Below are 26,630 nucleotides of genomic sequence, written 5' to 3' on the forward strand. Positions count from 1 at the left end.
AGGGCAGTTAGGGGTGACCAGGCCAGCAGAGGAGGGCAGTTGGGGGTAACCGGGCCTGCAGGAAAGGGCAGTTGGGTGGGACCCAGGCCTGCAGGGAAGAACAGTTGGGGGGGACCAGGCCTGCAGGGGAGGGCAGTTAGGGGCAAACATTCTGGCAGGGGAGCAGTTAGGCATCAATCAGGCTGGCAGGGGAGTGGTTAGGGGGTGATCAGGCTGGCAGGCAGAAGCGGTTAGGGGCAATTAGGAAGGCAGGCAGGCAAGCAGTTGGGAGCCAGCAGTCCTGGATTGTGAGAGGGATGTCCGACTGCCCGTTTAGGCCCGATCCCCCCTCCTCCCCCCCATGTACAAATTTCATGTACCGGGCCTCTAGTATAATTATAAAAAATATTTAACTCATAGAATTGAAATAAAAAAACATAAGGCAACATTTTCACTGTTGCAAGATAAATAGAATGTTTACATCAAATAGAGAAATTATCTATTTTTATGCCATTGATGATTCTGTCAACAATATTTTGAAGGATTATTGGGCACTATAATTTTTTAAAATTATGATTTTATATATAGTTATATATCATTTGACCTATGGCTTTTCCTTTGATGATTGCACCTTAAGAAAATAACCATAAATATGAGCAAAAAATTAACTAAAAATATATTCTTTACACTATCACTTATAAATTGGAAGTAATTTAAATATCAATAAGAAGAGACAGGCAGAATAAATTATGATAAAATGTAATTCAGCCTTTTAATAATTTTTTTAGAAAAATGTTTAATGTCAGACAATGCTCAGGATAAACTAGATTATTCTGCAGTAACAGCCCCAAAGCTTTCAGCATCTTACACAAAGACCTATAGAGAGATGGTGACTTTCAAGGGCAGTTCTTCTCCATGTGTTGGCTTAGCATTTCACATATATCCATCTTAGGACACCTCCATGTGACAACAGAGAGAGAGAAGATTCAATGCTTCCACTCCAAAATGACATATGCCACTTCAAAGCACATTTTACTTGCCAAAGTCAGTGGTCACATCCAATCTCAAAGGACTGTGAAGTAAGTCATGTAGTGGGCCTGGAAGCAGAGGGGAATTGAATATTGATGAATAATAGTATTGCTTACCATGCAGCGGTATTGTTAAGAGTTTAAAATGATAAAATCATTTGTAAAAATTGTGTGTGTGTGTACACACATAGATATGGACAGATGCATATATAGAGTCAACAGAGAATCTCTCAGGCTTGCAATACTGGGAATTAATTTTTATTTTCTCCTTTCCTGCATTTTTAACATTTTCCACAATGAGCAAGTGTTATAATAATAAAAAAAAAATCAAGTGATAACATTTAAATAAACAGTAACAAAGAAACCGGTTGGAAATATTTTCTTTTTCTTGGTAAATGTATATTATGTATCTACAACTGTTTGAAGCCCAGATTTTTGGATCTTTTAAGAAAGTAATGTTCTTTAAATTTTCCCCTTTGCCATTTTTGATTATTTCTATCTCTTTCTGCACTGCTTTGTTCAGGTCCTTAAGCTGAATAAATCGTTAAACTTTTGTTTGAGTGGTAGTCTTTAATTTCCATTCCAATAAGATGGTGCTCAATGTGTGCGATTGAACCATGATTACAGTAGCATTACTCCTCTTAAGAAGACATAGGAAAGGACACATGGAGTTAAGTGTGTTCTGAAGGCATGTGAGCAATTGCCACTGAAGTGATTTAAGATATGACCTTTTCTCTTTTATTCTCAACCACAAGTGTTCTTAAAGGGGGAAAAAAAAAAGAAAGAAGGAAAAGAACTTCATGCATTTTGATGATCATAGGACCTGACCCCATTTTGCTTAGCAAAGAATTTTGAAGTTTGAAATGTAAACCTGGATTCCACTTCATTCTTGCCCCTTAGAATTCAAGTGACTGTGTTGGTAGAGGTGAAAGCCCTGCTTGACTTAGGTGTCCTGTAACTCCAGCTGAACAGGGTCCCTTCAGATGCTGTTGGCTATTTCCCCGAGCTTTCACAGCCGATCTGCACCCTGTAAACATGGTATAACATTAAGATTAATGAGTTGAATCTGCTCTAGATGACGGGATCTCCGGCGTGCATCCAGACCAGCCTATACACAGAACTGCTCATGTGTATAAAGCTGCCTCTTTAGAGAGATATATTTGGATATTCACAGGTTCTGATGAGATGCTTACTCTCTTTCAGATTTGGGGATCCAGAAGGAGGACTGCATGGTCTAGAAGCTTGCATCTCTTTCACTCCTGAAGAATGTTGCTAATCTGTCTACTGTGAATCTTGATTTTATTAGCTTTTGTTCTGAATCTTTAAAATAAACTGACCTTATTTAATTTACAAACAATATCTGTGCCTGTCAGTTCATCAATCTGAGCCAATTATTTCCATTTATCAATATGGAGGCCATGAAAGAGCTACTTGAGCTCACTTAAACATAAAAGTGGGATTTACTTTAAGGATACATACAGAGATACCCAAAATCTGTTCTAACTCTGAGAGAGAGAGAGAGAGAGAGAGAGAGAGAGAGAGAGAGAGAGAATCAGAATGGTGTTTCTTGGGTCAGGGAACTTAGGACTCCATGTCCAATAAATAGAGACCTTGGTTCAGTGTAATGAATTCAATTGTATCAGCTGATACCACTCATGGATGGTGTGAGGCAGTTTTCAGGGAAGGGTGATTGTAAATTATCTAGTAAATCACTATATAGAGAGGGCATGCTATCGAGAACTCTTTAGAGGCTCCCGTGGTAGGCATACCAGTCTCCATCTGTGCTCAGTTCCCTTCCTATGGTGCATGGAGTATTGCATCCATCAACAACCATGCAGATAAGTGAGTCCATGTAATTAGTTCTGGCCAGTGAAGAGTCGGTGAAGTGAAAGATGTCACTTCTGGGTGGAAGCAATAAAATTATATAATTTTCTAGTCATGCTCTTCCCTGATGAATCAACCAAGAAGGCTGCACAGCACGGTGGCATCTCCAGCAGCCTGGAGTTTGAGGTCACCCCATGAAGAATGGTTGCCCCATGGATAGATAACTGGCTCAGTAGCTAAATTTGCTTCAGCTTGGTGGTATTAAAATACTCAGATTTGGGGGTTGTTACTACAGCAAAACCAGTCTATCTTGACGAACTTACTCTGTAGGTTGCTTCTAAGTCATCTCTAGGCTGCACTGAAGTCTGGCTTTGCAGACTCTTTGATCTGGCTCCTAGTTCAGGCCATTGATGAATGCTGATCACTGCTCTAGTCCATCCACACTGGGTCTTCCAAATCACTTGGCCACCAAAGGACTATATCCCATCTCTCAGACCCTTAAACCAAAGAGCTGCTCTGCTGAAGCCAGCTGCTGTACCACTCTTCAGATGTGTCCTTTCGTCCTCCAATCTTTATTCTGTAAAGTGTTTATGAGAATGGGCTTTGGCTTCAGATGAGCTTGGGTACAAATCCAGCCTCAACTATTTCTAGCCAAGAAAATGGAAGAAATAAGAAAGTTGATTCATCTCTCTAAAAGTTTTGTTTCCTTATAGAGATGGCATTAACATTTACTCATAGAATTGTTGAAAAGGTAAAATGAGATGATGTGAATAAAGTACCTGGCAGGAAGTGCTGTCACAAAGCTCATGCTCATTAAATCTGGTTATTATTGTTCTTATCAGCTCTTCCCCAGTTCAGGGTCAGTTTCCAAATCCTTAAGTACTTTCCTTATGAGTTACCTTATAGCCATGATCACCCAATTCTGGAAGATATGGGATAACCTGACATCGTATTCCAAAATCTTCATCTATTGGCCTTTTCCTTGGAGTTTAAAGCTAGGGATTTTACCTTCTTAAATAGAGGATCATTAAAGAAACAGGTGACAGTGACTTCTTTTCCTATCTCAGTGCATGTGTTCCCAAGCAATCCGTTGTCTAAACAGTAAGAAGGAAAGAATAAGCAATGTGCCCACTCCCCTTTGGTTATTGGTTCAGCTGATACTGGTGGGCTATGCTTTCAAGAGTGAATCCTCTTTATTCTCTGACTCTTATTTTTCTTTAGTTCACCCATCCTGTGTTCTAGCCATTCTGAACATTTATCATTCCCTCCAGAGCCATGCTTTGCTCACCTACCGGCATTCACGGATATTCCTTAGATTCATTTAGATTTGATAAGCTCTGGTGCTGGAGTTGTCACTTTAGTTTCTAAACATCAGTTTCCTTTTATTCAAAATGAGAATAATAATACCTACATCACTGAGTTAAAGTGAAGATCAAAGAAGACAATTCATATACGACACTTAGCACAATAAAGGTGGCTATTAATAAAATACTTTCCTATTGCAGGATCATTAGTCAGGGGTCCACAGTTTACTTTCTGCATGTGAACAATTGTCTTCATTTAGCTCTGGATCATACTCCATTTTCAGTTTTGAAATCCTAGAGAACCCATTTTTGAATAGTAACTTCTATATTTCCTATCCCTTATAGAAGGACCTTTTCTTCCAATAAAATATTTGAGTAGCCATCACACTTACAGAATATACCAATTTTTAGTGCACATATTGATATTTTTAAAATTCCTTATTATCAACTAAGTTATTACCATAGTTTCCGGCGTATAAGACGACTGGGCGTATAAGATTTTCCTGGGTTAAAAAGTCGTCTTATATGCCAGAAAATATGGTAGTCCAATATATCTAATCCATTATATCTAATCCCATCAATATAGTCCAATATACCATATTTTCCGGCGTATAAAATGACTTTTTAACCCAGGAAAATCTTATACGCCTAGTCGTCTTATACACCGGAAAGTACGGGTAGGTCCTTAACTATTGGGCCATGTCTTAAAGCCTTTTTGTCTCTACAGTTTCTTAAAAGAACAAGAGCTCAGTCCAGCTGGCATGGCTCAGTGGTTGAGTGTCAACTTATGAACCAGGAGGTCATGGTTTGATTCCAGAGCACATGCCTGGGTTGTGGGGATCAATTCCCAGTGGGGGGTATGCAGGAGGCAGCCAATCAATGATGATCTCTCACCATTGATCTTTCTCTCTCTCCCTTCTTCTCTGAAATCAATAAAAATTTATTTTTAAAAAATTGAAAAAAAAAAGAACCAGAGCTCAGATAAATCTGATTCTGATGGTGATGACAATTGCTTTCTCTTGACCATGACTTTAAATTTAAATAGCCCAAGGTAATGCCCTGATTTTCAAACTTTTATTTCAGCCATGAAACCCTATTGGCAATACAATATTACAGAACTGCAGTAGATATTACAGGTCTCAGCTGAGCTGCTCTCCATGAAATAGGGGAGGGGCTCAGAGTGGTTCACTTTCCATCTCTCCATTCCCTATTTACAGAGAGACAGGACTCTAGGAGTCAGAGGAGCTGGAATGGAGTCCTCCTCAAAGTCAAGACAGGTGAAGATCTTGGTCATGTCACTTTAACCATGGTGACCTTCAGCTACCTCATCTCCAAAACAGAGAATTGTTTGCAAAATGGAAGTAAGAAGGCAATACAAACATATCGGCATTAATGCTGATGCTTTACATTTTAGAGTGAGCAAAGCTCTCTGTGGTCCTATATTCTTTGTCCTCAAATGTGGTGTGATATGAGAAAGGTCCAGGGTCTAAAACCAAGGTAACTATGAGAAAGAAAAATTGACAGTGTCCTGGTTTAAAAAAATATATGTCCTTGGGTAGGAGGCATAGGCTTAGAAGGTCTGGCTTCATGTGTAGTAGAGAGGAGAGGAGTGGATTGGAGGCATCATTTCTACAAGTCTAGGAATTGGCCTACACACCTTCCTTCTCTTCTCCTCTACCCCTAGTCCTCTCCCACATTCTTCTTTTCTTCTCATTTCCCCCATTCCCATTTTAAAAAGGCTCCTATACTGACCTTAGGGAAGGGCAGATGACTAACACAGGATAACATTCCTGGAATACTTCTCAAGTATAAATGACTCCATTTCAGGTATTTTCATATATTTAGAAATACCAAAACCAGGTGTTGCCTCATCAACATAGAGCTGCCCATAGGGACAGGATTGTTGTGAACAAATAACGTGAAGATGACAGGGTTTTTTAAACAGTATGGCCCTGCATGGGTGTAAGTCACCAGCAAAGAATCTTGTGACGGTTTGAATTTGCTTTTTTCTTCCCATCTGGTTCACCATGCTTTCTCAGGCTGGATGCTGAATAGTAAGCTAATGTCCTTGTCATCTCCTTCAGGGAGGATGTTTGTTAGAGGCAGGGCTCCTTGATGGTGGCCTAGAGCATTCTCCTCCATGCATTTTCCTGAACGCTCACAGAGCAGGAAAAGCATGTTCTATCTTATTAGATTTCAGAGATGTGGACATGGTACAATATTCCTGATTCAAAATTGTCAGCTAAAAAGAGAGGACTGAAGTATTGGGTAAATAATTTTGAAAAGATATTGAGTGAAAAGGGAATAAGATAGTTGCAAGGGCTTTGATCAGGAAGGCCTCTGTATTTCTTACCCATTATCTTTATTAAAAACGAGTTGATTATACCTCTTTATATTCTCAATGAGAGGGTCATTGACATGCCTGGTATGAATGGAACCAGCTCAGGGTTTTTCTGAGTCAGGCAAAGAGAAAAAGGCATAGAGGGAGGTTGGGGAGGACTACTCTTTACATTTGGAGAAAGAAATCATTTAATACCTTGATATATAAATGGGCAAAAGAAATAAATGAAAAAGCCACACCAGAGGAAATTTAAATAGCAAACACACAAGTACTCATCTTGTCTTATGTAGTTCACACAGCTGTGGGCTTGAAATAATGAAACTATAAACTCTTAAAATGTGCAGGTGGGTAGGATTTTTAGTAATGTTTCTGGGGAAGTATTCTTGGGATCCACATTTCTACCAAATTCAGGTTCATGGGAGAGTTACCCTTCCTACCTTTTTTTTTTTTTTTTTAATTACCCTCCTCTGGATTCTCCCACTGTTTGGAACTGGTTTGTCACTTGGAACTCTCCTTTCTTTTCAAATAAACTCCGCAGTAATAACAGCTCTCATTTAGGGGGTACACATCAGGTACCAGGCATTTCTCTAAGCATTCCTGTGTTAATTTGATCATTACTATCACCCTAAGATATAGGTCTTCTCCTTCTCCATCTTCTTCTCATATAGGTAAGGAAACTGAAGCATACAGAGCAAGTAGTTTGCCCAAGTAATAGAGCTGGGAAATGCCTGAGCTCGAATTTACAACAAGGCAGGCTGACTTTGTATCCCATATTCTAGCTCTACATATTCACCTCTTAACCTTTTCACTGAAGCCCCTTTCTTCCTTCTTAACTCAGCTTCCCCCATGGCATAAAACACCTCCCAGGAATGCCCCCAGGGAATGATTCAGTGGTCAAATACAAATGAAAACATTTGGATAAAACACATTTCTACTCCACAGGATTTCCTGAAATATTTTTGCTAGTAACACGGTTCTTTTGGAAGAGGGTATACCATGCAGTATATTTACCTGATCAGGGAACCTTTTATTTGACATTATTTGGTTGAGCTTCTTTAACATCTGGGGGAGCTACTGTTGTGCAGGACACAACTAGGGGCACTGTTATACCTAAATAGCAGCTGGACCTGAGCAGATACTTACTTCCCCTTTGGCTGGAGGCTGAGTTTCCCCCCACACTTCACATCTCATGGAGATGCAGGCTTAGGGGAAGTTCTCCTAGCTGTTTCCAAACCATTGCTCTTTGATCTGCATGATAATGAAAGCCCTCTTCCTTTGAGGCTAATGACATTCATCCATCCCGCGGTTACTACTTCTCATTGCTTTTATTTGCTTAACTCCTGACCTCTTCCCTTCTTCACTGAAGACTTTGGCAATTGTAGAGCTATTTTCCTCTCCACCCCAATTCCTCCAACTGTCATGGGCAACATCTATGTAGTTGAACCACCCAATAGCCACACCTTGAAACTCCTTTTCTCTGACTATCCATGACCCTTACTCCCCTTCAATCACCCACATCACTTGGTAATGGTTATTGCCAAGAATCCACCATCAATAAGATGTAAACTTCTGTATCTCACAATGACCCAAATTTCCATCCTTCCAGCTAACTTCCTTCTTTACAAATCTTCTGATTCTTCACCACATCAAGACCACTAAACTCCCAAGCTTCCCTTTACCACATGGCCATTGCCCCCCTTTCTAATGCTTCCCTTTCTACCCTGTCCAGTCTAGATTCCTTTGTGGTGCACAACCACAAACCTATTGCTGGTATCCTCAAACTTTTCATCATCTTATTCTTTTGCTAGACATTTTTAATTCTGCTTGGCCATTCTTTCATTCCTGTTATTAAAGGTTCTCTTCTCAGTCTAGTAAATTCTACTGCTTGGATGAAAAAAGGAAGATGATGTTTATCATTTTCTCTATTTAAGATGGGTTTCTCTATTTAAGCTAGGTTACTCTTCCACTTTCTTTTCCAGTCTGTACAAGTAATAGTGGTTTATATTCATCTCTCATCTTCCTTCCTCCTAGGATTATCAGAGATTAACCTCCAGTATTTGTTATGCATTCAATGCAATCAGTTTCAGGAGTGAATGTTTATAATAAGTTTCTTTCTATGATCAGAATATCACAGATTAGCATTTTCAGGCTTTCCCCTTTCTTCAGCAGGGGATATTTTCAACATCACTTTTCATTACAGTTGTCAATGGGTTGAGCCTGTCCCTTCCATAATCATCCATAGAGCAGAACAATTTCTGTTCCTTTTAACACCTTTTGTTTTAAGCCAATTTAGATTTTTCCTGATTTACTTAACATTCTTGCTGTTCAGTAGACCTTTTGTGATGTGCAGCCAGGATTCCCACCAGAAAAATCCACTTGTGTGTAAGGGGAAGAATGTATTTCATGGTTTAGATCTTCTGGGTGCTAGACTCTTGACCTAGCAGAAATCATGTAGAGTCCTCCTTGGCTGATAGCTGAATAGAGCAATATCTGGGTAGGTTCTTTACTCTGGGATTTTATAAAGATGATAAAAGGATTAGTTGAGCAACTCTAATCCTCTACTATGGAAAGAGAACCAAGTACAGGTGATTAGACAGAGATAATTACAATAATTGTTAGTACAATGATGTTCTACTATTAACGTGCAGGTCTTCCTCTAATGAACTACAGGTAACCCTGATCCAGTTGGATCCAGAAAGCATCTCTTACCCAGGCCTGGCCTCGATTCCTGGCCTGGATTCCCATCCATTTGAGCCCCAGGTGTGTGCTCTGTGCCATTTTGTCCCATTGATTTTATTCTCAGTCATTTCTTCTGTGCTTAATCACTACTCTCAGCCTTCTCATAACCTGAGTGCGGGGTCCTGAGCTCATTGCCTTATGTGGCTGAAGTGGGTGGGCATTTATTTTCACTTGTTGAGTAGGAGAGCTCTGAGCTGGAAGATTGGAACAAGGAAAGAAATTTGCTGATCACCAGTTCTACAGTAGACATTGTCTGCTTCCTTCTCCATCTACCTGTCTGCCAGTACCTGCATTTCTTTCTGTTCCTGGGACATTTGCCCTTCTTCTTCCAGGTGCAACTGCCAGAGTGAGAGGCAATGGTGAAATGTCCAGAAATTAACAACCCCAAGCAACCTTCAATCAATGAATCTTAGGCGTGGCTGTATAAATACCCCAGCTTCCTCCCTTCTCAAGCAGGATATTTGTGGCAAATGTGTTCTGTGTCATTTCCCAGAGTTTCCCCTGGGATGAAGCTCCAGTCACCCACTAGGGTAGCTGGCTTAATTGCACACTTTTTGCCGACCACCTTCTTCCCTGTGTTATTTTTCCTGGTCTCCTACTGGGATTCCCAGCACATCCCAAATAAACTGTCTCACTCAAATTCTTGTCTTGGGGTCTGCTTCTCAAATGACCAAAATTAAAACAAGCATTACACATTGTTTGAGCAGCATTAACTCAGGGCTTTTGTGTTTAATCATGTAACACACTCTACTGTGAGCTATACTGGCCAAGGACTTTGAATTTTATTTTTGTCTATTGTGATAAGATAGATATAATAGAAAATATACTATTCTAACCATTTTAAGTGGCATAAAGTACATTCACATTGTTGTGCGACTATCACCATATTCATCTCCAGAACTCGTTTCCACTTAGAAAACTTAAACTCTGTACCCATTAAAAATAACTCCCCATGATCCCCTCCCCCAAGTCCTGCCAACCCCCATTCTACTTTTTTTTTAAAGAAAAAGGTAAAGATAAAAATTATGAACAACAAATTGACAACAAATACATATCTATCAACAAGTGAATCTAAAAATCAAGTCAATAAAAAATATGATGAACAGAATAAACTGGTGAATATAATAGAATCAGGGCCAGAGAAAGGGAGTGGACTGACAATTCTCGGGGGGAAGAGGGTATGAGGGGTGCGGGAAGAGATTGGACAAAAATCTTACATCTATGGATGAGGACAGTGTGGGGGGGTAAGAGCATGGGTTGGGTTGGGGGGATTCGGGTGGAGGGGAGCTATGGGGGGAAAAAGAGGAACATCTGTAATAATTTGAACAATAAAGATTTATTTTTAAAAAAATCATTCCTGTCCCTCATGCCCCAGACTCTGGTAACCATCATCTACTCTCTGTTACTAATTTCAGCTTTAAAACAATATATTCCACATATAAATGAGATCACAGACATCAAAGACCTAAGTTCTCTGTAAAGTAACCCAAGAATGATTCTACGCAAGAAATGGCTATATTTCTCTAGGGGTTTCAGGGTCTGCTTACCCCTCTTAAGTGGGGTTCTCAAGCCATGAAATACACAATAATTCCTGGAATAACAGTAGTGGGTTTAATTCTTAGGAGCAAAAGGGAGCCAAGAAGATGATTTCCAGTGATACTGAGATTGTTAGAGGCTAGTAACAGTGTGAACTTTTTGAAATGTGGTTGATTAGTGCATTATAGATTTAAAGCAATTTATTGAATTATATTCTCAGCAGCCTGAAAGTAAATGTGTTCAGTATGATTAGAGCAGCTGCATAGCAGTCCAGAGGAATGCATTCAAATGCTTCCTGCTAATAGAGAAAGCCTTAAAATATACTATTTTCATGCATGCATTCATTTATCTATTCTACCTAAATTATTATTGGGCACCTACCATGAGGAATATACTGTGTTAAGAACTGGAAACATAGAGATGAAATTTGAGATTCCCTCCCCTCAAGAAGCTCATTGTCAAATCTGATACACAATAAATCAGCAATTACATTTGAGAATAGAAACATGTGAGAGAGAAGCAAAGACCGAAGTGCGATCCCTAATCAGATTGGGTGTTTAGGTAGAGTTTCCTTGAGCTGTGACGCCCAAGCTCACTCTTGAAGGACACTTGGGATGACGGGGGAAGAGAAGGCAGACACTCCAGGAAGAAGTGTCATCAGGAGGAAAATCTGAGGGTGGCTCATTTTAAAGTCTGCAAGAATTTCTTTAGGGCTGGATCCTATGGTATCCAGGGTGGTGCCATGTGAAAGGCAAGGCTGGAGAATTGGCCAAATAGGTTAGCATGGGATACCATGATACTTGCATTAATGTACATGGTAATTAATGGGGAGTCAAAGAAAAATTTTTAAACAGGAGAATAATATAGAGTTTGATGAAACAGCTCAAGCTGTAGTGCGATACTTTTTCATGCTTTGAGCTTGTTCTCAAGAATGGGTATAGTGACAAAGGTATGAAGTCTTCTCTCCATCATGGGAAGAACTCAGATTGCCCACGTGATATAAAGCATAGTGTTCTAAAGAAAGGCAAATGTCCATCTCCACCCATCCTTTATCTTGTTCCTTAGACTCGAGTAACAAGCAAGCCAACCTTACTGCACTAGTTATTCCTTCCTGCTAGAATATTCTTCCCTCAGATTTGTCACAGCAAACATTCCCGATTTATTCAGATCTTGTCTCAGCAAGACCTTTGCTTAATCAGCACCCCTCCTCCCCAGCTCTGTAACCTGCTGTCCTGCTTCACTGCACTTACCACCACTTGGTATTTTACATCAATGTACTTACTGGTTTGGTTTCTGCCTCTCCCACTAGGATGTAAGCTCCATGCAAGTGGACAGGAGTTTTTTCTTTCTTTTTTTCTTTATTGATTAAGGTATTACATATGTGTCCTTATCCCCTTATTGCCTCCCCCCCCCACCTCCCCACTCATGCCCTTACCCCCCTGTTGTCTGTGTCCCTTGGTTAGGCTTATATGCATGCATACAAGTCCTTTGGTTGATCTCTCCCTCTGACCCCCACCCTCCTCTACCTCCCCTCTGAGGCTTGATGGTCTGATAGATGTTTCTCTGTCTCTGGATCTGTTTTTGTTCATCAGTTTATGTTGTTAATTATATTCCATAAATGAGTGAGATCATGTGATATTTATCTTTCTCTGACTGGCTTATTTCGCTTAGCATAATGCTCTCCAGTTCCATCCATGCTGTTGCAAATGGTAAGAATTCCTTCTTTTTTATCGCAGCGTAGTATTCCATGGTGTAGATGTACCACAGTTTTTTAATCCACTCATCTGATGATGGGCACTTAGGCTGTTTCCAAATCTTAGCTATGGTGAATTGTGCCACTATGAACATAGGGGTGCATATATCCTTTCTGATTGGTGTTTCTAGTTTCTTAGGATGTATTCCTAGAAGTGGGATCACTGGGTCAAATGGGAGTTCCATTTTTAGTTTTTTGAGGAAACTCCATATTGTTCTCCACAGTGGCTGCACCAGTCTGCATTCCCATCAGCAGTGCACGAGGGTTTCTTTTTCTCCGCATCCTTGCCAGCACTTGTCGTTTGTTGATTGTTGATGATAGCCATTCTGACAGGTGTGAGATAGTACCACATTGTCATTTTGATTTGTATCTCTCAGATGAGACTGCACGAGTGCATGTTCGTGCGCACGCGCCGGTGGGAACCCGGGGTTCTGCTCTTGGGGAGGGGGAGTTGCCCTTACAGCTGCAGAAAGGTGTGTCTTTGGAGGTGGAGGTCCCAGGTTCCACGAGTCTGCAGCTGGGGTAGCAGGATATTGGCTGGAGTGGGTGCTGGATCGTGGGGCAGTTCCAAGGCCTGTCTTGTTGGTGGTGTTGATGAGTTTCTAAATAAGGCCATTCTCTGCTCAAGATGGCGTGGGCTCCGTCCGTGCTGGGGTCCCGCCATCCCGGGAGTGCCCGCAGCGGTGGTAGTCTCTCCTTGTCAAGGAGAGGCTTTCTGCCAGCCCCTGCTGCTCCTGCGAGATTTAACTTTCCCTCCCTCCCTCACTCACACACACCCAATGCACAACTGTCTATTCTGCCGCCATTTTGTCCTCAAGTTTTGTATTTTTTACTGGTCTACCTTTGGCACTTCTAACAGTGCCTGACACAGTTTAATATCTGTTGCATAAATAAATGAATTAAACCGAAGTTCTTCTCAAGCCCAGAGACATATAACTGACTAAATGAGCTTGGAAATTCTTTAAAAATGTGTTGTCATAATTTCAAGACTGTTCTTAGGATTAAGATGACTTGATACTGTTATGTTCACACACACAAAAAAAATCTCCAGCAATTCCATAGTAAAACCATTTATTCATAGACACATGTCCTTTGCTTGGTCTTGTGGACAGTTACAATAAGCATAATTAAAGCAATAAATAAAAATGCCACTAATCACACAGGACCCAGAATTCCCTCCTAAGGGGATTGGGTGGGTTCTGACCCTTGTTTCACTAAATACACACCTAAATGGAGGAAGAAAGGTGCTCAGAAATAATAAATGAGTGGATTTGTGGTCATTGGCTGCTGTTTTCCATAATTCAAGGCCATGGATTCTCTAAGGTAAAAGTCCTTCTGCTCCAAGTACCTGAAGGTGATGCTCACAGTGTAGTTTCTAGAGACCACAGCTGTTTGGTCTCTTTTGTATGGTTCACTTATAGCCATAGAACTGGTTCATCTCCTGAGTATTGAGATCTACACTGGGAGACAATTTTCCACGGAACGCCCACATTTCTTCATACCCTATAAAATAAAAGGCTAATATGCAAATTGACCAAATGGCAGAACGACCGGTTGCTATGACACGCATTGACCACCAGGGAGCAGATGCTCAATGCAGGAGCTGCCCCCAGCCCACAGGCCCTGATCTGCTGATAATCAGAGCTTACCCTGGCCGGCAAGCTCTGATTACCTGATGGCGAGCAGGGAACAGGGGGTGGGTGGCAGCGAGGGCGGAGCCGGCTGCCAGCAGCCAGGGAAGATGGCCCTGATCGCAGGCCAGGCCTAGGGACTGTACCTGTGCATGAATTTCGTGTGCCGGGACTCTAGTCTTGCAATTAAAGTCATTGACAATCTTTTGTTCTGAACTCTTTCCAAACAAATCTGTATGGCAAATTGCCTTGTAAGATAATGTCTCCTTTGGAAGCAACGGTAAGCAGGCTTGCTTGCACCCCATTATAAAAGATGGAATCCCATCTTCCTCATCTGTGGTTACTCTTCTACAATGCAACCCATTGTGAATCTAAGTGTTTCCTGGTCAGTCCCCTTTCATATATCTCTGGAGGAAATGAGGTCTGGGGAATTGGTACACAAAATATTGGTTCTGAAGCCATGACTATTGCTATCCTTGTCTCTGACCCAAAGTCTTTTGCCAGCATCCATGAAACTGTAACAGGTTAACTTGTTTACTTGCAAAGATTGTAAAATTGCTCACATTTTTAGTCTTGATAGTTGGCCTTTGGCATATTCTTGTTGATTAGGCAGGCTCTGTATGGTTATATATATAAAAGATGGTGACCAGGATGATGAAGTATCTGAAAACTATATCTAATGAAGAGTAGTTGAAGGGACCCGAAGAGCTCAGGCCAACAAAAGGCCAAGAAGGCACGACGATGATCTTCTACTCTGTGAAAAGTAATATATAAGAAAGCATGCTCTTTTCCTGGGCTGCTACAAAACATATAGTTCAAACCTATATGAGGAAGATGTCTTATAACAAAGCAAATTTTAGTCAAAGCACAATGAGCTGCAAGTAATGCACATGAATGAATTGGATTTTATAATAAAGATCTAAATTATTTGGCTCAGACTTGAATTAGGCATGCTCAGTAATGAAATGGGTTTCCTCAATGGTCCTGTGCTTATGGATATGGAAGGTATTTAAACACTTCTCTGGGACCAGCTATTAAGAACCCACTCTCTTTCTATGTGAGATATTGTGTCAGATGTTATCTAAGGTTTCTTGAACAAGCTCATATTCTAGAAAATTTTTTAAATTTAAAAATTGTTATTGCATGCAACGATTAAATGTCAATAGTTTCTGTACTTGAATCAATGGGCACATAATGTCACACCTTCAGATTATATAATATTTTAGTTATTTCCCTGCTGATGTATCCCTTCTAGAAGTTAGAATACAGTTTTCTGTGTGGACAGGTTTGGAGGTTTAAGCCATTATATATACTTCTTTACATACGATTCTGCTGACATCTCATGAAAACAGAATGCCAGTCTAGAAAGGAACTGGAAACAGACATGGGAAACCTGAGGCAGGTGCCAAGTGATACTGTCTGCTTCACTACCTATTCATTCACTGCACAATTACTTAGCATATACTGTGTTCTAGGCCTTGTTGTGGGTGTAGAAAACATGGCAAAAGGCACTTTGTCCTTGAAGAGTTCACATCTAGTTGTGGACATAGATAAGTAAATCAACAATTAAAGCATATTTACTGTAGTACTAAGACAGCTGTAAACCCAGAGTCCATAGGGGAAACATACCAAGCAGACATAGGGACAGAAAGAGAGTTATGGGCAGTTTCACAGAAGAGTCTACAGCAGGTCCTTGAATAACACCATTTTATTCAATGTTGCTTCATTCTAGCATAGATGTGATGCTGTAGGAAATTCACTCTTGTTTATATCATTAGCCTTTGGTAAAATTGGTTTTGTTATATATCATTTTGCTGCAGTTCCAAGAACCTGTCAACAATGTTAGGTGGGGATTTATTGTACATGTGAGCTGAATCTTGAGGGACAAAGAAGAATTATAAAATTGCTCAATTTTAAGTGAGGTTAGGGTATAGTCTGTAAAGGAAAAAGCATGTCCTAAGGCACAGGGCAAGGTGTGAAATAGTCTGGTGTGTCCTGGGAACTAAAATAGTATGATCTGTGCAAAGCAAAGGGTGCATGTGGAAGAGTGAACGGGCTGGAGAGTTAAGCAAGAACCAGGTCACAAAAGGCCCATTGGACAGAAATGAGTAGACATGGACAGACACAGCTAGGATTTTCTTTCACAAGGTGACTGGCTGCAATGAGCAGGATGAACTGGAGGAAGGACAAGCTTAGGGGAAGGAAATCAGTGAGTCATGCAGGAGAGATGTTGAAAGTTGAACAACTGTGATTAGGGCACACTCTGGATTATGGGCACAGAAGTCTCCTGGATTTGCCTTAGAAACTCTTTATGTGCCTGGAGGAATTCCAGGGCAGGATTCCATGACATAATGAGTGAGGGCTGGTCCCACATTTGGGAGCATCAATGGCATCAGGTAAACCAGCCTAGGAGGGCAGGGCCATCTCCTCCCATACTCATTAGTTTGGGCTTTTTCAGTTCCCCTGAAAAGCGTATGGGTGCTGGGTGCATCCTCCAATGTCTATGGAGAACATTCGAAAACAGTGTGGAAATACTTCTGTAAGGGAAAGGGCTCGGTTGCTAGGAAACCAATGACTGATATTAACCACACCTACAGGGCAGCTACAGACAAAGTTCTTTCTCTTTAGAAAGCAATTTCTAATTCCTCCCTTTATCTGACACAGCTTACATACTTAATTTTCTTTTGGGGTACAGCAGCCATCTGGCCCACTAACAAAGGGTTTCTAACTGATTATGCAAAGTGTTCAGAGCTAAAACTTGGCCAGATGTGAGTCTTTCTTTCCTTCACCCTTCCTCTGACATCAGAAAAAAAAAAATTGAGAAGGTTTTTTTCCTTTTGTTCTTTGGGGCTAAGAACAAATCACATTGTGACAATTCGTTTTAAAGTTTCCACATGCATTTCTTTTTCTAAATGATTTTTATTGAACACCCACAACTTCAAGCAAAGATCTTGGCTAGGCATGGAGGTGGATAAGAGGCAGATGTGAAAATTTCCATCTAGTAGGTCATGATCAGATTGGAGAAAGGAGCTGCTAGGCAGAAAATGTGGGCAATAAGGATCAGGCTGTGCTGCTCTTTGTGCTGTGGTCCAGTGCCTGGCATAACTGCACAGGGTCAGGTTCTTGGTGGGCACTCGGTGCAGATTTGGAGCAGAAAATAAATCTCAAATAGGAACTGACAGTGCCCAACTTTCTTTGCACACATCATGGGTTTCTAACAAAATGAACAAATTGTCAAAGCATTCCAACCACAGCCCAATGACATGATCCCAGGAAAGAAACAAGCTCAGTAAGGCAGCCATATTGGAGGAGCACCATGCTGAGGTTTTTAACTGGGCTTTTACCCCAAGGGCTGTGACCTTGAAGTCAACTAAATCTTGATAATTCTTTCAAGCTGAATTCTCCCCCCCGATTCTACCCAATCTCTCCTGTTTAGGTATTATGTTGAATCTTTAACCCCCAGTACCTTAGAATGTGACCTTATTTGGAGATAAGGTCTTTAAAGAAGTGATGATGTTAAAATGATGCCATGAGGGTGGGGCCCCAATTCAGTCTGACTGGTGTCCTGGTAATCAGAGGAAGAGGGGAGCCTGGCCAGCATGGCTCAGTGGTTGAGCCATTGGCCTATGAACCAGGAGGTCACAGTTAGGTTCCTGGTCAGGGCACATGCCCAAGTTGCGGGCTCAATCCCTATGGAGAGTGTGCAGGAGGCAGCCAATCAATGATTCCCTCTCATCATTGATGTTTCTATCTCTCTCTTCCTCTTCCTTCCTCTCTGAAATCAATAAAAATATATTTAAAAAAAGACGAATAGGAAGAGGCCTCAGAGATGCTCATGCATAGAGAAAAAGCCAAGTGAAGACAGCAAGAAGATAGCCTTCTGCAAGTCAAGGAGAGAGTCCTCACAAGACACCAACCCTGATGGCACCTTGATCTTGAACTTCTAGTCTCCAGGATTAGGAGAAAATAAACATCTGTTGTTTAAGCCACCTGGAATGTGGAATTCAATATGGCAGCTCTAGCAACTAGTATGTGAGAATTCTTACACAGACCACCCAAATCTAGGCAGAAGCAAACTTAACTTTGTACTTTCCTTCTTCTAATTGTAACTTAGTAGAAACATCTTGTAGAATGGGACTGGTCAATCATGAGAAATAAAGGAGTCAGGGAGAGCAATGTGCTTGATGAAGGGAAACTCCAGGGCTCTGTGCTGAATCAGATCAATGAAACCAGAGGCAGGTCCTGCCTCCCTGGAACAACATAACTTCCCCTACCCTTCAAGTAAGGAAACATAAGAAGAGGGGGTTTACACACTCTCAGAAGTATGAGCTGCCACCAGGAATTCTAAAAATGATTAATCGAAGCTTGCATATAGGTCAACTGATCTCCCTTCCTACCTAACCCTGCCCCTCATACCTGCCCATCACCATCCAAGACCTCAGGCATAGTGATTCTTGAAGGATGCTTTTGAGGAAGAAATTAAAAGTAAAATAACAGAGCAAAGAGAAGTTCTGTCCAGAGATAGTAAGAGCAAGATTAAACAAACAAACCAACAAATAAATAAGCAAACAAACAAATAAACACAAGACCATGGCAACTACACAAACTTCAGGAAAAAATAAAAAGAAAGAAAAATGCATGCAAAATATAGGCAGAGAACCAAGTCTAGAAGAGAAAATAACCCAAGGAACAGAAGGCAATTCCCCAACAATATTTCTAGTTATTGAGCCACCTAATAAGAGTATGAATTCTATAAAAACCAGAACTTAAAGATGAGATGATAAAGCCATAGAACATGATGAAAAGGTCCATTACAGCCCCAAGTAAGAAAAATGGTTGAATAAAATACTTTCATTACAGAACAAAAAGTAAAAATTTTAAAAGTAAGGAAGGGAACAGACATCACTGAAAATTCAATTACTAAAAATGTGAAAAGAGTCCAAAATAACGCAGTGAAGGCAGATTAGAAAGGGCAGAGAAAGCAACCATATAGATGCTATTAGATAAGAAAGGCAGAAGAAGATAAATCTAACATTTTTTCATATTTGCTTAACAAATATTGTGGAGCACATCTATGTGGACAGTCTCTGTCTTCAGTGCCTTTACAGACAATAAATAAATGAATAAGTCAGTGTGTCAGATGTTGACAGGTGCTAAGGAGAAACAGAAAGCAAGGTCAAAGGGATGTTAAGTATGGGACTGGAGGTGTTGCTATCTTATAAAGGATGGTCAGAGAAGGGCTCTGGGATAGGGTGACCCTGGAGGTGAAACCTGAATGAAGGGTGGACGTTAGCTCCAACAAAATTTAGAGGAAGGGAGTTCCAGGGAGAGGAAACATACCTGCTATAAAGCCTGTGAGATGAGAACATGCCTGATATGTTTGGGGAGAAGCAAAGGGCTGATGAGAACATGCCTGATATGTTTGGGGAGAAGCAAAGGGCTGATGAGACTGCAATAAAGTAATCAATGGGGAGGATGCTAGGAGATGAAGCCAGAGAAGTCAGGTTTGCCTCACCTTATAGGCCATTAGAGGGGTTTGGGCATGTATTCTGTGGATTGTTTTGAGTAGAGGATAGACGGAATTATTTTGGCTGATCTGTTGAGAAAAGACTATTGCAGAGTGAGGGTAGAATCAGGGAGACCAGTTCAGAGGTTCCTGCAGTATTAAAGCAAGAAATTATGATGTAGAGATGGAAATCGAAAGAAGTGGCCAGATTCTGAATATATCAAAGATAGAGATAATAGGATTTGCAGATGGATCAGGTATGGGGAATGGGAACAAGAGCAGAGCCAAGGAGAACTCCAAGGTGTTTGGTCTGAACATCTGGAAGGACACAGTTCCCATCTATGAGATTGGAAGACTGTGGTAGGAGCAGATTTGCTGTGGGAACCAGAGTTTGTTTTTGGGTGTGTTAAGTGTATCTCTTAATTTAGGAGGAGATACAAGGAGATAGTTGGGTGCATAGTTCTGGAATACCAAGAAGAGGTCTGGCTTAAAGATTTAAATGTGTGAGTTGTCACTGCACTGTCAAAGTCCTTGAGGTGAATGAGGCACACAACAACTAGGACAGAAAAATTATTCAAGGATATAATGAAATAAAAAATCCATGACACTGCAGATTAGGGGAACTTGCTCTGCTTGAAGAAAATTTGATGCAGAGCACCAAAGCAGAAAGTATGCAATGCAGAGACATATCCTTGTTCAGTTGCTGAAGTTCAAGGATAAAGAGTGAGCTTTTCAGGCATCCAGGAAGAATTTGTAAGTCACAGAGGACGGAGAAAGAAGGCTGACCATAGTACTAGTTCAATAGTTGAAAGTAATAGACCAATGTCTACATTTTCTGGAGGAAAGTATGATTCAAGAATATCAGATATAACCAAGATGTTGTTCAAGAACAGGGCAACAGGCAGATATTTAAATAACTCACATAACTCAGAAAATATTGCACCCCTGAGCTCTTACTGGGAAAAAATTACTTGAAAATGAAATCAAGACACTTAGATGAATCACAGTATAGAACTCAGGAATGGAGGATGTGGGTAAAAGTGAGCATCTGATACTAAATAATGGTGGGAATTATTATTATAAGGCAGAATGCAAATACTACAAATATTGACAGTGTAAAAATGATGCTCTAAGTAACAAAAATCAAGAGATGGTGGAAGGGATGGTGGAAAGAAGTGTGAGTGCTAATGCTTCATCATTTATGGTAGTCAATCAATACTGCCTAAAATTGAAACTAGTCATTTAAAGATACCTAAGGCCTCTAATTAGGATCCTAATAATTTTATTTCTTAACATCACAGTCTTTTAAAAAATCCAGTATTGTAATGATTCTTTTCAAGATTAGCAATTTCTCCTAATTCATTATAATTTCTTTGTTTGGGTAAATTCAAATAAAATTGAGCATTTTTAATGAAAAATGGTGCTTATAGCATGATTTTACTTTTAGAAAAACATCTATTAACCTATATCTATGTTTATATAGTGAGAAAGGTATAAAACAATTTTCACCTAAAATATTGCTGGTTAATTTTCAGTTGGATAATTTGATGCAATAATTTAATTTGTTTTTGTATTTTTTCAACATGGTTTGAATTCACAATGAGCATATATTATTTTTACAAAAAGTAATAGCATGTTTCTTTAAAAAAATAATATGAGAGATTGCTTGCAAGAGACTGCCAGAATGAGCAAGAAATAAGATTAATGTAGAATTGGTAGGTAGGGAAGGTTTCTTGGAGGAGGGGCTTTAAAGAGAGCATTGACCAATGTGAAAGAGCTGTATTTGCATAAGGAAAGGAAAATTTATGAAGCTGTGGAATCAGATAAAAAAAAATACGGACACAGGTATTTTTTTATTCAGGGAATAACAAAAGCTTTCTTATGTTCATTGCCTGTTATGTTGTTAGGATAAAAATATTTGTCTCTTACAAGGTAGAGGATATTGCCCTCATGTGTGGTAAAGGGTTAGCTCAGCAGACTTGGGGTGTTCAAATCCTGCACATTCCAAGAAAGGACTGATCCTCAGCTAGCTCCTGGGAGATAATCTCTGAATCCTTGGAATATCCTGCCTAATAAGAGTGTCTTTGTTGTACCTGGCCCTTGACCCATATCAGATAGTTTAGATAGCTTATGCTAACAATGTGATTTATGGTAAAACCTGGTTTTTGTTTCCTGGGCCTATCCTGTGTCCGTTTGATCTCTGAGGATCTCAAAGACTAATTAAAGGTCAGTCAGTCACAGGGGCATTCCATGACTGACGTTAGTCTACATGACTGACCCCCAGTAAAAACCCTGGACACCAAGATGTGGCTGAGCTTCTTTGGTTGGCAATAGTTTGTACATGTTGGGAGATTTAAGTGCTGTGCATATGAGTCTATTGGGAGAAGACAGTTAGAACCTGGGATTTGTCTCTTCTGGACTCCTAGAAAAAGTACCTTTTCCCTTTGGTGATTTTCATCTGCATCTTTTCACTGTAATAAACCATAACCATGAGTATAACAGCTTTTCTGAGTTCTGTGAATCCTTCTAGTGAATCATTAAACCTGAGGGTGGTCTTGGGGACCTCCATCAAGACCCCACTTTACCGATGAGGAACTGAAGCTCAGAGGATTTATATAACTTGCTCATGATTACATGGCCAGGAAACAAAAGAGCCAAGATTTAAATTCAGGTCATCCTGGCTACAAAGCCTTACTTTTCCTACTATGGCAGAGGTCTAAAAAATTTAGCACGTTTTAATACATTGGGATGTATAGACATGAAAATGTAACAGAACCTTCAATATACAAGTTAATTATTAAAAATATGGTACTGTCACTGAAGAGTGGGTGGAAGGTTTTGAGGTGTATTGTCTGATTTCAAGCATCTAATCCCATGGCAGCCACTGGGGCATTATCATGTTAAACTAGACAAGACTGTACTAGTTAACCTTTACCAGGCACATTTTCTGCCTTTACACTGAGGGGCCTCATCAGCCTTCTCTATCTCCAACTCCACTATAGTCATCTCTGGCTTCATGAAAGTGTTCCTGAACCTTTCTCCTTATCTCTCAAGTCATAGGTCAGTGGTCCTCTGTTTAGGATGACTAACTGTTCTGGTTTGCCGAGGTTGTCTTGTTTTTAGTCCTGCAAGTCCCCTAACCCAGGACATCCCTCAGTCTCACACACTTTGGGAAGTTGACATACTTCAACCTTTTGTCACAGCTATCATCAGACATGAGTTTTGGGACATAAGTTCTTTCCACGTGGATAAGAGTCACCTTGGATCTTGTTGAAATGCAGACCCTGATTCATTAGGTCTGGTGGGGCCCAACACTCTGCATTTCTAACAAACTCTAGGTGATGCTGCTGGTGCCAGGACCACATTTTGAGTGATGAGGGATGGGAATTCACTTGGATTTCTCTAACTCAATAATTATTTCAGTGGATGAAATTTCCTCTTTGTTGGTTTTCCCCATAACCTGTAAATTATCCAAGGAAAGAAACTCTGTTCTAAGCCTTCATGTTCCCCGTCCTAGGAGGGTACCCAGCATAAAGTCGGTGTTCTAAATATTGCTTTTGGACATGGAGAAGAGAGTGAAAATCTTTAAGAGGGGCTCAGGATTCATGCCTGAGAACCAGCAAGGGCAAGTATGAATCCAGTTAACTGAAGACCCTTAATTAGGGCCACAAAGGAACCTGATGGCAGTTAGGCGTGGGATTCCTGATTCCAGTCTGGATGTTTGTCCTGTGTCCTCACACTGAGTTATACCCTGAAAGAGATCACTGGAGAGCATGCTTGAAGTCTAGAGGACAGAGGAGCTTGAAAGTCGGACATGGGATGAGTCAACTTCATTTGAGCATTCAACAATAAGAATGCTAGGAAATGCCCCCTAGATTGTGTCATTGAACACACTGGGGTGCAAACTGTTCTCTCAAGACCAGATCTCACACTTCGAGAAGCTGCTTCAAGAGGCTGCTTAGTGGAAGGTAAGTGGAAGCTGGGCTATTTTGCCTCTATAATTCCAAACTGGTCCATTAATAAATCCTATACTAGCGTGACAATTTGCATCGTGAGGTGGCTTATTTAACAGAGGAGGGGAAAGGCTCCGGGAAGTTACTAGTAAGCAACTTGCCTAAGATCACACAGAGAACAAGTCGCCCCTGAACTGGATACAATATACTGATTCCTAATTAGGTGTTTTTTCAACTGGAACATACCGAAAACCATTGGGTGCCAGCCAGGGGAATGTGCAATTGTGTCCTCATTGCAAGTTTTCAGGGTATCTGGGAAATAGCAATATTCCACTCATACACAGAACTACCAAAAGTTTAAAAAATTTGAATTGCCCAGCCAGTGTTGCTCAGTGGTCGACCTATGAATCAAGAGGTCATGCCCGTTTTTTGCAGGCTTGATTTCCAGTAGGGGGCATGCAAGAGGCAGCCAATCAATGATTCCCATCATTGATGTTTCTATCTCTTTCTCCCTCTCCCTTCCTCTCTGAAATCAATAACAACATATATTTTTAAAAATTTGACTTCAGCCCTGACCGGTTTGGCTCAGTGGACAGAGCGTCGGCCTGTGGACTCAAGGGTCCCAGGTTCGATTCCAGTCAGGGGCATGTACCTTGGTTGCGGGCACATACCCAGTAGGGAGTGTGCAGGAGGCAGCTGATCGATGTTTCTCTCTCATCGATGTTTCTAACTCTCTATCCCTCTACCTTCCTCTCTGTAAAAAATCAATAAAATATTAAAAAAAAAAATTTAACTTGATGTAATCTGAAAAGAATGGCCATTTGGCCAATGACCTCTGAATTGAGGTGAGTTTGCTGGAGGCATTGCCTGGAGCCCACAGCACTGCAGCCTAACATAATTCCTTGTCTGTTCAGGGGATGAAGGGAGAAGCAAAGTTGCCTGTTTTCTGCGAATCCCCCTTATTTGGTGGATGTTGACTAGACCTTGATGTTAATGAAGTTGTTTCTAGGGCTTAATGTATTATACGTAATATTTGCTTTCTAATGACCACCAGATGTTTTTTCAACACTAATGAGGGGAGTATAATGACTCCCAGATTCCCAGTAGAAGCTGTGGAAGTCAGCATGCTGTCAACTAAATGGGTGCTGTGGGCAGACTTAGCCCAGGAGCTCACAGCAGTGGGGCAGGGGATTCACCACTCTTGTGTTCTTGTTAGGGTTGGTGGCAATAAGACCATACTCAGATGACAACGACCTCAATGTTAGCACCCAATAGGTACTGGATGGAGCATGCTTATTGAATTTGTAAAAGGATGTCATAGTTGGAATATATCTTAGAGTCCAGATATGTCCACCTTTAATGACTATGAGAACCTCATTATTTAAAAGATAACTTCCATTTTTTCACTTTATTATTAAAGTTATATCTCTGCAGAAAAAATTGGGAGGTATAGATAAGCAAAAAGGGAAGAAGAAAGAAGGAAATGAAAGAAACACACAAAAAAGAAGAAAAGTAGAGTAGAAAAAAAATAAAATAAAATAGGTCAACTTGCCTAAATATGGTTTGGCCAAAACAAGTTTGCTCACCAATCATTTGCCAATTCCCATGTTTGTCCAAAATTCAGTATCATTTTCATCTTCCTGGCTCTAACACTTTGTTATTACCTTTTTGGCATTTAAGTAACAAAAAACATATTTCTAACTGCAATTTTAACTGATTTTTGTATATTTAATTAGGATTTATCTAAGTTATGATGTTTTATAAATAATGAGAAGCATCTAAATAAGGAATAATTTTATCAAACTACTTGTAGGTATTTAGAGAACCAGTCTTTAGAAATATTGGTTTTAGCCAAAGTGGTTGTCACAAAGCCCACTATCTATGAGTGAACAAACTCCATATTTGGTCTCTGTCTGTGCAATCTTTTTTTTTTTAAAAATATATTTTACTGATTTTTTACAGAGAGGGATAGAGAGTTATAAACATTGATGAGAGAGAAATATCGATCAGCTGCCTTCTGCACACCCCCTATTGGGGATGTGCCCGCAACCAAGGTACATGCCCTTGACCGGAATTGAACCTGGGACCCTTGAGTCCGCAGACCGACGCTCTCTCCACTGAGCCAAACTGGTTAGGACTGTGCAGTCTTTTTGACATGAGTTTACTCATGTCACTGTAGAGTATATATATATATATATAAATACACACACACACACACACATATAAATTCCATTAGATATATTAAATGTATCCTATATACATTTTTTATGCAGCTATATTTAAACAAAAATGAGATTTGTTTCAAAACCTATTCTATTCATGGAAACTATATGTCACTAGAAATTCTACTATAACATTACATTAAGTACATGAGTAGTATTTGAGTCCACCGGTAGGTTACTGTTGGGTATTGCTCTTACAAACACTATCTCCATTGCTCGCTTTCCTGTTTGCCCTTCACATTATATCTCAAGCATCCTGGAATGACAGCATGTATTGATGATTCTTTTGGACAGTTACATAGTAGTCTACAGAGTGGAGGTGCCATAATCTTTTTAAACGATTCTTTATTCCATGGGGATATTATCTGTATTTATCTGTAATCCTCAGATTAAATTCCTAGAGGTGGTATTACTATTTTGAAAGAGTTTGATACATTTATTCTCAAATTTCTCTCAAAAAATATTGTGCCAATTTTTGTATTTCCACCGGTGGTATATGATAATAGCAATTTCTCTACACTGTTCCTCTGGGTTGTTCTCTCTTTTCCCCCTCTGTAATTCCCAAAACAATACATGCTCATATTAAAAACAAACAAACAAACAAACAAAACAACAACAACAAAAACAAAGCATGAAAGCAATGGCATAGATTTATAAAGAACAAGGACAAAGGCCCCTTCCTCCTCTGCATCTCTTCTTTTGACTCCCCATCCAATTTCCCTACCAAGAGGAACCTCAGTTAAAATTTGGTGGGCATGCTTCCAGAACATGCTCTTGTGCATTTATGTTGCATGTACTTGATCATAAATAGAAT

Source organism: Eptesicus fuscus, chromosome 2, assembly GCF_027574615.1.
Source record: "Eptesicus fuscus isolate TK198812 chromosome 2, DD_ASM_mEF_20220401, whole genome shotgun sequence".
Taxonomy (NCBI): Eukaryota; Metazoa; Chordata; class Mammalia; order Chiroptera; family Vespertilionidae; genus Eptesicus; species Eptesicus fuscus.